General features: G+C 40.3%; 1 protein-coding gene across 2 annotated transcripts in view; it reads right to left on the bottom strand.

The window, feature by feature from the left end:
* The window catches only part of mpp7a (MAGUK p55 scaffold protein 7a), an 82,040-nt gene extending 68,297 nt beyond the window's left edge, over positions 1-13,743 (bottom strand). Inside the window, exon 1 of one of the 2 annotated variants that reach the window (XM_026292257.1) lies at positions 13,495-13,743. The gene's annotated coding sequence lies outside the window, so the exon portion shown is untranslated. Of the gene's footprint in view, positions 1-3,788; positions 3,850-13,494 lie in introns of those variants that run through there. The other variant, XM_026292258.1, reaches the window with a different exon arrangement.
* Positions 13,744-15,059: the final 1,316 nt, after the last annotated feature.

Raw genomic sequence — 15,059 nt, 5'->3', positions numbered from 1 at the left:
CCACACACAGAGGTCAAAGTTCAAACTGGCCAAGACAGCAGACCATATAGCAAAATGCCACATGAACTTAGGGCAATGCAAACTCCGGGGGGAGCACTGTGGAAAAACCATCTAGCAATACAGTCCTGAAGTTGCATGAATGGCCAGTAAAGCAAGTTGTTGAGAACCAGTTAAAAAAGAATAGATTTCCTCTGGATTAAGACGTACAAAATATGGTACATTCATCAAACAACACTTAGGAAAAAAAATTATTTTCCAACGGGAAAAGATCTGGGAGACAAATTTAAAGCCCTGCTTCCATGTCACAAAAGCACCAATTCGTTCAGATTCGTCAGTAGATTACATGAGCTTTGCATTTGAATAAAGTCCGAAGAATGAGAGTTTAGTACTCTCCAATACTTCAATAGTTTAAGAGGACCAGCAGAGAAGAGAAGCAGCACTTTGAGCCATGACCACAAAATCTCTCTAGCAGGCCAGTTTGAACAGGGGACTGAACCTCACAGCACTTCAGTGTTTCACAGAGAGGACTACAGCACGGTTTTGTCATAAGACTTGGTGATTGGAATGACAGACAGGGGAACAGGGACTGAGGACGGGTAAGAATACTCTAGGTATGCTGAACTGTAATATTAGTCCTTTTCCTTTTGTTGTGTTCAAAGGGGAATGACCACATAATCTTCCACAATCTGAGGAAGGATCCATCTTTCCATTCAGGGGCTTCTGAGGGGCAGGAAGCATGTTGCAGAGCTGGGAACACCTGGGACTCTTTACAAGGCCCAGAAGGATCATAATAGAAATATTTAAAAGAAACATTCCCCACTGTCAGAATCCTCAAATCACATATCAGATGGTCATGGAAGGAGTAAAGGGACATACCGCCATGTGGACAAGTGTGATGCACACCGCAATGACATGGTATTGTCACCATCTAGTGGGAGCTTTGACTACTGCAGGGAGAACTTAACCTGAAAACAGAGCTGGGAAACTACCTGGAGCATCGCTCGCTCACAAAGACCTGTATGGTACATAGGTACGTCAGAGGTCAGTGTGTGAAACCCGATGTTTAAGCAGCATTTAGAGGGAAAGCTGCACACTGGGACTGATGGATATAGCTGGAAAGATGAACACGAGAAGGTGCAGAACACTGCTATTTTTCTTTTCTTTTCAAAAACAAGGCCAGGTGGAGCCATTTAATGCTCAGCTGGATGTTGGTGACTTTATGGGGATTAACCCTAGAGCACAGAGGTGACTGACAAGACCCGACACTTCTAAGGCACTGAAACACCAACATGAAACCCTGATTTAACTTTATATCAGTTTATGCATTAAAACGTTTGCTTCTTCCCCTCCTCCCGTGAGTGGATGGGACAGTGGAAAGATCACAGCAGTCTGCCAAAATGTCACAGGATCGTCGTCAGGGAAGAAACGAGAAAAACATGCTCTAAAGTGCTCGAGCAGTTCACTAGGTGGAATGGTTCTGCGTTTGTCCTGCCTCCATAGCATAGGTCAAATCTGCAATCCAGCACCACTGAAAGCTCCCTCGGGTGCTGCTCAGGTGTTGGGTTTTTCTGTCCTGCTTTGTCCTACATTAAGTGACAGGAAGGTGAACTAGTCACAGGGGTTTTTACTAGGCCACCATGGATGACACTGATCCTCTTTATCACCTGACAAACACAAATCCAGTCACCCAAGTCACACCTGCTCTATTAAAGCTGAAAGGACTGATTTGGACCTAAAGTAGTCCACCGGCCTCAGCATCTGCTGAATCACTCCAACCCGATAAGTTTATCTGCACTGGTTCTTGGTTGGATGATCAGATTTGAAAGCCCATGGGACACCTGCACAGGTTGCCAGTTCTCGGTTGTCTTTTGCAACCTGGTAAGGTGCTGGCTGTGCAGTTATCTTAGTTGTTTGTTAAACGACGTATAGGTCGGAGTTTACTGACCAGTGTGTGGCTGCTTTTGTCTTCACAGATCTGAAAATGTAGCTGATGTAACGCCCAGTTTTTGATTTGTGCTTAAACAAAATCACCCACAATTTGCCTCAATAATATAATTTCAAACAGGCAGTTTTTTTTTGTTTTTTTTTAAATGAGGAAGTATTTCGTTAAAGAATAAGCAAAGAACAACACAAGCTAGCAACAATAGCAGTTAGTACTTAATAGAGTTTGATATGGTGGAGAAAATTAGGTGGATTAGCTTGAGTCTGTCTAAGGACTATCCTTCTATCCACAGCAGAATCAAATGTAAAAATACATTATTATAAAACAATATGCACTTACGCTATCATCTTAGATTTGAAATAATTAACTGTTGTTCCTTTTATGGAAAACTATGTTCTTTTAAAGCAACCCTGGTTGGTGAACTTCAGCTTTAGAGAGTTGGCATGGGGAAGTCCTGAAGACAGATGGGGTGCAAAATCAATTTGTATTTACTCTGCATCGTACTGACTTGCAGGGACCACAAAGTGCAAAGTCAGACAGACAGACGGAGATACAGTTACAGCCACATACACACAACCATCCATGACACAGTCATAAGAGTATAATTTTAGTGTGCCCAACTGTGGTAATGGCAAAAATTCATTTACACAGACACACACATGGGAAACTAGATTTCAATGGACTGTGCACAATTGCAATGTATAAAACTGTGGTCAAGGGGAATGCTCATCCACATGATATTTTAAAATGGAAATACTGTTGCAAGGAAAAAAGCAATAAAAAATAAAAAAAAATATTAAGTCCTCTTTTTGGCAGTGTCACTTAGGTCTTTACTTGTTTAACTCTGTGGAAAATGAATTATTGAAGAGTGTTTTTCTTCTGCCTCACACAGGCTGCATGTTGATCACACATGTTGACCCAGCAAGCATGAGGGGAGTGTTGCTCATGGGACAAGGTTGACCTCTTGTTAATAGTCACCTTCACAAAGGATTGGGCCGCTCTAAGGATAAGGCCAGTGAGTTCCTTTTTTTTTTATTTTCCTGTGTTTTGACAAATGCAATACAAAACAAAGTTCTGGATTCACATACATTATGGTGAGAAACACAAGGCTCATCATTTCTTAGGTGGGGAAAATAACAACACACACAGAATCGCCAGTCTTGTCCTTTAAATTAACACTTAGCTGTACCTGGCATGGCTGATGTTCTGAAGGTGAACACCTGCTAACACTAACACAATGAAGTGTGTGCACACAACTGTAAACTACATGGAAACTGATGACGCAAGCAAATGTAGAATATCAACAAACACCCATGACATAAAAGTTCAGATCAGGGAGAATCAGTACTGTGTCATGTGTTGCTCAAAAAGCATACAATCTTTCTAGATTATATATATCTATCTGTTGTTAGCATATGCACACAGAGAGATACAGTTCTGCATTTATGTCGGTTCATCCAAAGGGACTAAAGCATCTGAGGTCATCATCCACCTCCACCCATCTCAACAATAGCAGCCTTTATTCTACAACAACAGCTGAAAGAAAAGATTTACTGTTAAAAGAGAAATGGATAGGTGTATTCCAGGAATCAGGGCTCTGGTGTGGAAGAATATGAGTCAAGAGTGGTCCAAAACAATAAGAGATTGAGGTTTAAATTAATTTTGTACCTATCACATTCCTATAACCACAAAAAAGAAATAATAATAATAATCATAATCCATCTGGTAAAGCAAAAATACTAAGGTAATAGCACAGATAAAATCTGTTCTAACAAATGAACAGATATACTAAAACAGATCATGAAAACTAGGAGGAAAAAGGCACAAATGCTCCGTAGGGACTTACCAGATCAATTTCTTCCTGCACAACCTTACACACAACAACAGGCACTCCTATTCAACTATTACAATCCATGCAAACTAAATCCTCCCAGACAGGAAGAGAGACAGCCACAAGGCGTACCACCTAACCTGAACAGACCTGAAACTCAAGTTCCTTTCCCTGCCTAAAGGGCCACAGCGCTCCACCCTCTTTTACCGCACACTATAACCCAACGGTAAACAAACAGAACAAGTGTTAATTCAAACCTTGGAAAAAACGAAGAATTTGTGACTTACAGGGGACCCTGTTTATATTCAACATGAAGAAAAACTGTTAAGGGCTAAACGATGTTTTGATTCTGGTTTTCACTGCACTGGAGCGAGACACAGCCCATGTCATACTACACATACCATTTTTCAGTCATTTATTGCAAAATCCTTAATACTCTACAACTGAGGCATGGTATGCCTTGTGCTATACAAACATAAATGACAGTAAGCAAAGTTATTTTAATTGGTAATTAATCATGTATTTATGGAATACCATTAAAATCAGATATGTGGCTTATTGTACATGTAGTGCAGCGTTCTCTCAAAGTGTAGTAACTACATGTGACCACTGGATGGAGCAATCAGCTCACTAAAATACTCAAGTTTCAACGCTGGGTAGAAAAATACTATGTGGAAAAGAAACTAGCCAGAGACCTGGCAGGAGACCATCACAAAGCAGCCTGATTAGTTTTTGGTGGTGGTGTAATATTGTATGTACAGTATCATTCATAAAAATATATTTGACAAGGGTACACCATAATATTAAACTTTTCCACAGAAGGCATTTTGACGTGTCCGGAAAAAAAAAAAGTGAAAATATGTGAATTTTTGCTGCTCACATGGGTCATTGTTACACTGTCATGGCTTAGTAGGATAATATCAGAATAAATAATAATATTAGAATCACCAGTGATTTCTCTGCAATGTATGAAAAATTTGCAATGGACTTTACAGAAGGCAGAACAGTGGGTTAGTGATTGTGACTACTGGGGTACAGATGATGGATGGATGGATTTTACAGTATAAATAGATTACTAATAAAAATAAGAGATCTATAAATAACTATACTATTAGTTGTTATTTGTGGTGCTGGATTGTACTCTCTTCCTTGTCTTAACTTCTCTTTTTACTTTTTGTAACCTCCCTCTCACCGCCCTTCCACAACCAGTTCCCATGCAGACACAGCAGCTCTTTGTCTCTCTCTGACCCATTAAGAGAGAAGAGCCCACGGTCACATGCCACCGTCCTTCCTCTCTTGGACAGACATCCACGACGAGCAGGGCCATATATGGATTTCTAATTAAATCTGGAATTTAAATTAAATAATTAACCAACCTAGTAACTCAACAAGAGGACAAAAAGTTAAAGGATACGTGAATTGGCATCAATGGCATCGGTAGTCCAGGGAATAAAAAGTAAAACACGCTCACATAAACAAAGATTATACCTGATGTGCTGAGTGCTCGTCTACTTTAGTTAAGACCAGCAATAACATGAATCAAACTGTATTTATTTATAGGGAGGAAGAGGCCAATGCATTAATCCCATATACAAACAATACATACGTGTGCTCTGCAACAGACTTTCAGATGAGTGCTTATCTACTTTCTATACCCCTGATAAAACAAACAACGTAGAGCTCTCTCGCCCTTTTAAATGTCAGGCCATTAGGAAACAAACATTTTATTTGAAATGATTTAATCTTTTCGAATAATCTTGATTTTAAGGTCCTTCATGAACCTTGGTTGCATAGATCTGAAACTATCCTCCACATCTTCATTTTCTGTTTGTATTTAGGGAGTACTGCAGAACTATTTAGGGTTTATAAATTTAAGCAGATTTCATTTTTGTCCTTTGAATATCTAGGTATATTCATGAACTGCTGTCCCATAGTGCTGCTACTGGATGTTTATCAGTCTCCAAAGTCTTCAGGCAACTTCAATGATGATTTTTCTGAATTTTCTTATTACTTTTTAATTAAATATAATTGAAGTCTTAGAAAAACATTTGAAAAATCCTGTCACTACTAAAACAACCATTGTTAAACATAAAGGCTCTGTGACTGAAGGCAGTTGCGATGAGAACCTCAAAAACAAAACAAAAATAATAATCAATGCAGAAAGTTTGAGAGAACGTGGAGAGGAACTAAACCTGGAATTCACTACAGGATATTCAAATAACTGTGTTTTTTTCAACTTGAAACTGAGAACTTCAAAAATATTTTTCTTCTATTTGCGAACTTTCCTAATTTAACTCTTCCATACAAGCTTCTGCGTTCTATTTAATTGGTTCTACTTAAATGCAATGAATTTATCTCCTTTTTCATTAGCAAAATTAATGTATTTTTTATATTCAATACACCCATTAAAGATACAAAGTGATGTAGGGAAAGCTAAAGGCTCATGCTAACGCCACCAAGGCCTGAATTACACAAATATTCAGAGCCATCAGGTGGAACGATGGTTCTCATTATCCACATTGTTCTTCACCTTGGCAGGATTCAAACCAGTGAGCGTCTACAATGTCGTCTCATCCTCCGTCACCTTCGCAAAGCAAACGTACCAACGCAAATCAAGTCACCTTACAAAGTCGTTGTGAAAGCAAAGGGTTTAAAGGATGTCAGTGTCTGTGAATACAGGAGTAGCCATAGAAGAACAGTGAGGAGAATAAAATGTTGAAAACCAACACTAGCCCTGGGAGTTTCCACAAAGGTCAAGGATGGACAAAGACACACTGTTTGGAACAGATACACCGTCCTGCAGAGACACAAGCTGAACTGATATGTAGTGTCATTAAAATCAGAAGCAGACAGTAAGGGTTATCCTATTCTCACTTATCCCTTAGTGATAGTTTTTGTTATTGGTTCACCTTGTTTGTCAATTTAGTATGTGATAAATGATTTCTAATGAACAACAGCAAACCACAGGGCTAAAAATCACAGAACTGGTTGTGTGACGATTATCATTTACTGACCAGGGTTATGATGGCTACCATCTCTGTCAAAACACAGACTTTCTTTTCTCTTTCAGCCCTCACAGATGTATCTGAGCCCTGTTCCTGACTTGAACATTTACAAACTCTAGTAGGCATAGTAAACATGACTGGCCAGAAAGCTGGTAGAAGTAATTAACCATTTAAAGCCTTGTGGTAGGTCATGTTAATAAATGTATTTCATAGCCAGTTAATAAAATATTCAAGCGATTATATAAACCTACTGTGTCAGGCACTTTAGCACACCCCAGTAGCATCAAACATACACACCAGAGTTAGCTTATTTTATCTTCTCAAACATCCTGTGAAGATTTTGCAACACCCAGTGCATCAAGCATTTTCTACGATACGGTGAAACTTGCGGTCAGCATAATAAAGAAGACGTACGTATTCATTCCCACTTCCTGCTACCATCGGGCTTTAGCCAAAGGCAGATAAATAATCATGATGAATGTCTGGACTATTACTTTGTTTGCTTTATCACTCTATTTTGTACCAAGACTAATTTCATTTTCCTTTGGGAATTACTAAAGTCTGACTATCTATATTAATGGTTGGCATGGAAAGTACTGGGTTAGCATGCATCACTACATATTTATGGTTTGTGGGTTAAGCTCTGCTATGTCTATTTTTATCAGCTGCATATTATACCCTCAGGTGAAGCTGTACTCTGGTCCACCAACGTACACACAACACAGTCTGTGCACTATGCATGCATCATGGTGTCTAATCACCTCATTACTCATTTATGCTGGCACTGTACCAGAAGATACATGTCATAGCCAGCGAACATCAGTCTACTGAGAAATTTAAAGGTTCTTTGACAAACAAAAATATAGACTTATTTCATATTTGAAATGAGCAGCAGATTAAAATGAGTGATACAGTGACATATGATATAACATCATTAAGACAACAGAAAAATTTCAGCAATCAAAGATTTTTCTGTGTCATTTATATTGAGTCAATTATGACTTTAATATCTCTGGTTGTTCCTGTGTGCCTGTGCATGGCCAAAGCATGAGGTTGCCAACTCATTTGCACTAATAGAGACCTTCAGTCATCACAGCTAAAATTACTGTTTAGTAAATTACAGCTAACACATTTTTGTTCCCATTATGCTGCATGAAGACTTGTTTTCACAAATGCTTTCATGTTACATGGACTAAATTATCTTGCTTCCAGAAAAGTTTATACACAAAACCTGCACAGACAGACATGTAGATGTGACGCAAGATCAACCACGCTGCTGCATCAGAGTATAAAGTCAAACAAATCAAACACTTTTTCTTGCTCTTACAGGCAGTGCTGAACTCACCAAATGCCTGGAAGCCCTGCTTGATACTTATCTAATCAAGAACCAGGAGGGTAGGACTTGTTAGACAGGAACATACACAGTCACTATCAGCACCATCATTTTCTTCATTTGTGTTATAATAAAATTATCTACCATTTCAATAAGTCACATTGATCTATAGTCTCAGAGGGCTGGTGACTAGATTCTAGCATTGCAGCTTTCCCTGGTGCATAATATTTATTGTTTACTGTATATGTGTCTATGTCGGTCATGTTTTATTAAACAATTGAAAATTCGTGAACCTGAGAAAGATTGAATTTTCAAACTGTAGTGAACTGTTCTGCAACAGGACAGTGGTATCTCTAAAGTTAGACAAGTTGGAGAATCTGAGTAAAAGAACCAGCAGTAAGGCAGAGACCCACTGAATAAAAAACAAGGCTGCTTCAAAATAAAAGTCTTCTGAAATTCCCTTGATATCTCTTCAATACTGGACAACTATTAACACTTTCCTGACTGTTCAAAATCACTAGCGGCAAATATTAGGTGAGCAGATTTTACATCTCAAGCTTCCTTCTTCATTGTAACCAATTCCATCATGTACAAGGAACAACAAACAAGGCTTTGCAATAAACAGCCACTGTGTTGTTATGATTTTGTGGCACTTCAGTGAAAATAACAAATAAATAAATCCCATCACAGACATGGGAAATCAAGGACAGTGTTTGTATAGGCAAAACAATTCAAGACCATCAAGAATCTTTATTAATCTGAAAAAATAAATTTCTTTAAGTCTGTGAAGATTTCCCATTATCCAGTTAAAGATATCTAGAGGCAGAATCATGGCAACTGGACTTAGACTGAAGAAGCCACTTGGGTGAATGGTGAAATGTTTCAACTCAACAAGAAGTCCAGTTGCCAGGATTTAACTTCTAGACGCATTCCTTCAAGTTTCCTCTTAAATCTTTCTTTCCTGTGTCTAAACTAAATCACTTGTTAGCATTCCTAAAAATGGGAATAAATCCAGCAGCAGGCAAGTCATTACAAGCAATTAGCAGCCTGACTGTGAGACACAGAGGTATTTACAGAGAGATCATCTGTGTACAGAAAAGTGCCTCAACACTTTTATAATGCGGGGGAAGTGTGTGTTGAATTCAACTGGACTGGGAGAAAGGCAATAAGACGATCCATGCTCAAAAAGCAAAAAATGAAATACCTGCCTTCTGAATTTCTGTGTCAGAGGGTCTCCTACTTTATTTTGGTTACTTTTGCCAATTAATGTCTTTCAACAAGGCAGTGTGGAACCTGATTTCCTGGTACTCTAACTCCACTTGTCAGTGGTCCCCAGCACGACAACCTCCAGCTCGCTCCACAGAAGGGTTCCAGCTTCAACATCAATCTCCGAATTAGCTCACAGAGGGGGCCCATCCACATTGCAACGCTCCTTAGTGGCTCTGTCATCACCATCCTCATGAATCATCATCACTGCCTTCGTGGGGACCAATCAGTCAAGCACATTAGTCACCCTAAATAGCATCATCTTCTTCCTGTCTGGCCCAGTGGCCCCACTATTGAATTCTCCAGCTCTGCCATGCTTCAGGCTCTATTGCCACTCCGGCAGATCTCCCACAGAAGATTTTGAAGGTCTGACACCAGTTTAATTTTATAAAGAGTCAGTCTGTTCCACAGCTGCCCAGGGGCACACAGTACTGCTGTGTTTGTTGCGTAGCAAATGTCCCGGTCATCACATTTCATGCTTCCCATACCCTCTTTTTGCTATTTCAGCCTTGACTTTAAGTGTCCGTCTTTCCCCGACCATGACAGAAACTGTTAATGGTCAGTGTAAATTAGCACCCAGCCGAAATGGGACAATTTCAAAATGGACAAAAAAAGGGCTGTTTTGTCTCCATCTGATGCCAAAGGCCCCGGAAATAACAGAGGAAAATGGGTGGATATAAAAAGTATTTCGAGAGCCATTAGTCTATAATAACCAACTGTGAGAGCCTGCATGCCACAGGCTTCAAGGAGAAACAAGAAATTGGAGGCGTCTTTAAATCATTATGGCATATATCGCACTACATTAAAAAATATATTAAAGCTATTTTAAGAAAGGTTACTGGCCTATTACTTCACTTGCATTGTTATAGTCCACCACTTTGGACCTAAAAACAAGTCGATATATGGCAGTTCCTACAGGTTTTGAATCATCTGACAGCATGTCAACCTAAAAAGCCACAGTGTTAAACAAGCTGTGCACTACTGAACCTACAAGCCAAATCCCAACTCCATGTATTCAAACCCTATTCAAATCTATTCTGACTCTACAAGCGTCATGACACTGTGGTTACCATCACTGCAGACAAAGTAAACTATTCCCACAAACACTGCAGCATGAGCACCATATGCTTTCTGTTACAAAGACCCAACAATACAAAGCAAACGCTAAATATCATACTTTAATTTCATTAAAACCAAAAGGCTCTGCTGAAAAGCATTGCCTTAATGTCATTTAGCAATTAGTGGTGAGCTCAGAGCTAAGTTGGCAGAACAGTTAGCAGAACATATACATATATATCTTGTGTGATCTTGTATGCTGGCATTTATTTTTGATGACAGGCTCGATCAGGACAGGACTGGGACATTAAATGGACTCTCGCATTTAGTCTCTTCCTAAGCATGGGCCTATCACAGCCATTTATCTGCAATGGGGCAGGTTTTACGTGATATTTAAGACACAGAGAAGAGAAATGTGAACATTTTTTGACCAGGATATGTCCTTTAATTTAAACGTAAAACAAATCTCTAGAACTGCCTTCTTCACCTGTGCAATATTGACAAAATTAGGAACATCCTGTCCCAGAAAAACTAGTCCATGCATCTGTTACCTCAAGGCTAGATTACTGTAACTCATTACTATCAGGATGTCCCAGTATCTCCATTAAAAGCCTCCAGTTAATCCAGAATGCTGCAGCCAGAGTCCTGACAGGAAGTAGCAAGAGAGATCATATTTCTCCTATATTTGCTTCTCTTCATTGGCTCCCTGTAAAATACAGAAATAGGATTTAAAATCCTTCTCCTCACATACAAATCCCTTCATGATCAAGCTCCTTCATACCTTAAAGACCTCATAGTACCATATTATCCCAATAGACCACTTCACTCTCAGAGTGCAGGTCTACTTGTGGTTCCCAGAGTTTCCAAAAGCAGAATGGGAGGCCTGTGGAACCAGCTCCCAGTCTGCCTTTAACAATGGACTTTCAAAACCATGCAAAACTAATTTGTAAGACTATGATACTAATGATACTGTACAACTTTAAATGTGCGCTTCTCAATAGTGTATGCCTTAAAACATGAGACACACCATGACTCATAACAAAACATAGCATGCTTGGACCATTCATGCCAACTAACACGCTGAGTGCATTTATTTATTAATGCTACCGCCATTCACTCAGTCTCACTGCTTTCTCCATCAAAAGCTGGCTCACAGTGAGTCAGGAGGGCAACATGCCTCCCCAGTGAGCACAGCATTTTATTTACATGACCTGCAATATAACACAGCCAACACTGGTGCTTGATCGCTGACATCTGCTGAGTGGGCTCATTCCAGCACTGCAGAGGCTTAGGTAGTGTTGCAAGAAACCCTACACCTCTGTAGAGCAGGAGGGGGAAAATAACACACTCTACCAGTGATGCTCATCGACTGTGACCCTGCCAAGGACAGCACTTCAAACTTTCCACCTGAGATCGGCAGTGCAGCAGCAGGCTCACAATTCCGCTGTGGTCTTGCATCAGAGATTAATGTTACTGGGAGTAAAATGGTGATTATGAATGGTCAGAAAGGAGGAAACTGGAAGGGCAGGGATAGTTGGAAAACCTGCAAAACAGCAGGGCTCGAGGACCCGGGTTGGAGACCCCCGCATTAGAACCATGAGTTCAGTGATAAGCCAGGGCAGATCTCTTCCACTGACAGCAGACTAGCTCAGACTACAACATTCATGGGAATCTATGTGATCATGGAAAACTATGACATATAAGACGTCAAATAAATATTGCGGTTAGCCTGTCTTAAGATGTATCTGGAGCAAGCTACTGCAACTAGATCCTTGTATTCATATGTTCATGGATACATCCTTATGTTTATATAGTACTGTCACGAGAATGACTGCATTCGATTTATAGTCAAAAGATAATTTGCTATTCTTGTGCAGGGACTAAAATGTAGCCCCTCTTATATTTATGATCAAATTTAGAGTAAGAAGTCACCATAATTAAAGTTGAGTATGTGAGGTAAAATAAACTAATACTTGGATTAAACCACTCTAGCCTACCGACCCTTAAACTTCAATTCAACTTCAAGACTTACTGACAGGAAGCGCCTGCAAGTCGCTTGCAGGTCGATTCATTCTGGGAGTTGAGCCCGGCACACATAGTCTCTCAGTTCCCACACCTCCCTCTCCTACTCTGTGACCCTGCATTCCAAAAACAAAACCATGGGAATGTGGGCTGTGCAAAGCTGCAACTCGGACAAACCTGTTCAGGCAACCAACACGGGGCAAAGCATCCTACGCAGGACCCTCTCTGAGCCATTGTTTCCGACCCATAACCTAACACATTTGAGCACCGATTCTCTGACCGGTTTGAATTCTGACCAGAGACCGTATATTCAGGTGGATGACACAGTCCAACTTCCTGCCACTATGAAGTCAACATATCACAAGCACACGAGCTGACACATGGCTTTTGTGATGCATTTTGCAAAAGCTCGCTAGACTGCCCTCTTGTCAGTACAAGCCAGGCCATCATGACAGTGTTTAGGAGATCAACAAGGAACAATGTTAATGAGTTATTAAAGATGGGATGCAATGGAAGTTGAGTCTCCAGGTGAGTTGTGCACGACCCCTCAGGCCCAGCTCCACCACAAACTGTACTTCCTGGAGAGAGGACACTTCTGTATTCAGGGTGTGGAAGCTGAAATTTTGTCTTTATGGTCTGTGATTCTGTTTTTCTTATCTAAACTATCATTTATAGGTTAAAACCCCGCCTTTCATACTTGTTACTACTACAACAGGTCAACGTTGTTAACTTTCCCAAGACGTCAGCTAATATCTAGATGAAACTGACACCACTATTCGTGAATAACTACACATTTGGGTGCACATAAAGTCTTAGACAATAAACTTGTTTCTCAATAAGTTAGCTAATGCTATGTTATTAGCTGTTAGCTTAAAGTTGGGGAGTTTAGCGAACACCGATAGTATTGCCGCCAGTCATACAGCATGAATCTCAGTCAAAACCACAACGATGTGTTAACGTCAGGCTGTTTACTGACCTTAAATTAACGTCATGGTGAAGTTTTTAGCTAAAACAATAGCTTATTGGTAACGTTACTCACTTTGCATGGGAGCCTTTAGTCGGTTGGCGTCTTGCTAGTCCAGCGGTTCCGTCGACAACAAAACTTTTAAGTTGTTTTCGTTCCCGCTTTCCAAACCCTGGCTGTCCCACAAAACTCACCTCATCCCCGCTACCTACCGGACACGGCCTTTCACGCCGTTTACCGTAAAGTTGTTTGTTAGGAAGCTTTTTGTTTGTTTAGACGGAGCGTGTGGATGTGACAACACGGCGCTGTTCTCAGATCGGTACCGGCCAGGGCTTTCTCCTCACAGGCTGCCCGAGCTGTTCGCTCATTGGTCGGTTTTCCCATGGAGGTGTGCGCAGTGAATCCGATTGGCTTGTGATGCTGTCAATCACCAGCTGACGCCTCCATTGTAAATTCGAGAAAACAAAACAATCGCACTTTGACAGAAAAGTGTGATTTTGAATCTGTTTCAAGTTTGACCTTTTAACAATTAAAATAAAAAGACCTTACAATTGCACTTGCATAAATGTTGGAGAAAGAAAAACCCACAATGGTCACTGAAATAACTTGAAATCTATATATGAGACTTCTGCACCTGTCGACAGGTATTTTGGCCCAGTCCTCGTGAGCAAACTGCTCCAGCTGTCTCAGGTTTGAAGGGTGCCTTCTCCAGATTGCATGTTTCAGCTCTTTCTGCAGATGTTCAACAGAATTTGGACCAGGGCTCAAAGAAGGCCACTTCAGAAGAGTCCAATATGTTTTTCTTAGCTGTGTGTTTTGGGTCATTATCTGTTGGAGGACCCATGACGTGTGACTGAGACCAAGCTTTCCGACACTGGGCAGCACATTTCGCTCTAGAATAGTCTTGAGATTTTATTGTACCCTGGACAGATTCAAGACATCCTGTGCCAGATGCAGCAAAGCAGCTCCACAACATAACCAAGCCTCATCCATGTTTCACAGTACGTACAGTGTTGTTTTCTCTGTATGCTTCATTTTTGAGTCTGAACAAAGATTGATTTGCCAAAAAACTCCAGTTTTGTCTCATGTGTCCAAAGGACATTGTCTTAGAAGCCTCATTATGCATTTTGGCAAATTTCAGTCTCTTTTTTATGATTTGCTTTCTACAGTGGAGTCCTCCTCGGTCATCTTCCAAGTCCACTTTGGCTCAAACAGCAACAGATGGTATGATCCGACACTAATGTACCTTGACCTTGGAGTTCATCTCTAATCTCTTTGGAAGTTGTTCTGGGCTCTTTGGTGTCCATCCGTATCATCTGTCTCTTCAATTTGTCATCAGTCCCATGGATCTTAAGCTTCTGAATATGTGCAAGTCTAGTCAGAGGAGCATCAAGCTGCTTGGAGATGGTCTTATAGCCTTTACCTTTAACTTGCCTGTCTATAATTTTCTTTCTAAGCTCCTGAGACAACTTGCTTCTTAACTTTCTGTGGTCCATGTTCAGTGTGACACCATGATACCAAACAGCACAGTGGTTATTTTCAACCTTTAAATAAGTAGCCTGATTACTAATTACTGCAATGCTAATTACAGGACACACTGTAGTTTAGCATGGTCAAATTCTTTTCAATCTTTCTTTTCT

Source organism: Mastacembelus armatus, chromosome 20 (genome assembly GCF_900324485.2).
Source record: "Mastacembelus armatus chromosome 20, fMasArm1.2, whole genome shotgun sequence".
NCBI classification, from domain to species: Eukaryota; Metazoa; Chordata; class Actinopteri; order Synbranchiformes; family Mastacembelidae; genus Mastacembelus; species Mastacembelus armatus.
The sequence above is the reverse complement of the archived record's forward strand: the minus strand, read 5'-3'. Positions and strand labels throughout refer to the sequence as shown.